The sequence below is a fragment of the Anopheles funestus genome, assembly GCF_943734845.2.
Source record: "Anopheles funestus chromosome X unlocalized genomic scaffold, idAnoFuneDA-416_04 X_unloc_96, whole genome shotgun sequence".
Lineage (NCBI taxonomy): Eukaryota > Metazoa > Arthropoda > Insecta > Diptera > Culicidae > Anopheles > Anopheles funestus.
This window is the reverse complement of record NW_026045227.1, coordinates 79,044-80,000: the sequence shown is the minus strand read 5'-3', so window position 1 is coordinate 80,000 and position 957 is coordinate 79,044. Positions and strand designations below refer to the sequence as shown.

General features: G+C 49.6%; 1 non-coding gene across 1 annotated transcript; it reads right to left on the bottom strand.

Annotated features, from left to right (window-relative positions):
* Positions 1-584: 584 nt before the first annotated feature.
* LOC125774236 (5.8S ribosomal RNA) lies at positions 585-742 on the bottom strand. The gene has a single exon (XR_007420689.1). It is a non-coding gene; the product is annotated as a 5.8S ribosomal RNA (ribosomal RNA).
* Positions 743-957: the final 215 nt, after the last annotated feature.

Sequence of the window (957 nt, the reverse complement as noted above, 5' to 3'; positions counted from 1 at the left end):
ATGGCCCCCCCGAGCACGTTGTCCGAATATCACTCCAATAAGGACAACGAGTTCCGCTCGGCATCGTTTTGATTCGATCTCTCAACAACAACTCTCGGTCGACTTGGTCGACTTGGACCCACGATGTCTCCCCCCGAGCATGTCGAGCCAACTGCACCACTATTGTATTGGACAACATGTTCCCCTCGGGCATCGATGGGTTAATCATGCACCACTATTATAAAACCCTTTGACGTTTTCCCCCAAGCACGTTGATCCAGTATTACGACGGATACGGTCAACGAATTCTTGGACATCAAAGAGGTTTTCGATTGAATTTCCCCATGTTTCACAACGTACTCTTAGCGGTATCCTACGATACGTCTCACTCTATTTGTGTGTGTGCGCGTTTACGTGCGTGCGATTTATGCGGTTCACCCCTTTACTTTCAGCGCCCTGCGGTCCCAACAAAGGTCCCGAGCACGCCATTATGCACAGTGTGGAAGCGTGTTTCCCCCACGACACTAGACGGGCTGCTCGCCATAGTGTTCTATTGTGGCACGCTCCACCCTGAAGTTTGGTTTGTTGTATATCAAGGAATTGATAGGCACTCAAGAATGTGTGCATCGGCCGGGTTTAATCGTCCGACGCGCAATATGCGTTCAACTTATCGGTGTTCATGTGTCCTGCAGTTCACATTGTGACGCGCATTTAGCTGCGGTCTTCATCGATCCATGAGCCGAGTGATCCCCTGCCTAGGGTTTTATAGTAAGGTTCCCAATGTAACACAATCCCGGTGGTACGTCCAAAGACTAACTTTCTGACTAAGTTGTCTTTATTACCCAATAGTCCCAGGCCTTGTGACTTGTGGCTCATGTCTACGCCCATGGCCACCATTCGCTAAGATAGTTTTGAAGTCACTTTGAAGGCCCAGGAACAACTCTCTTAGCACATCGGTTAACCTGGCGCCGCAGTCAA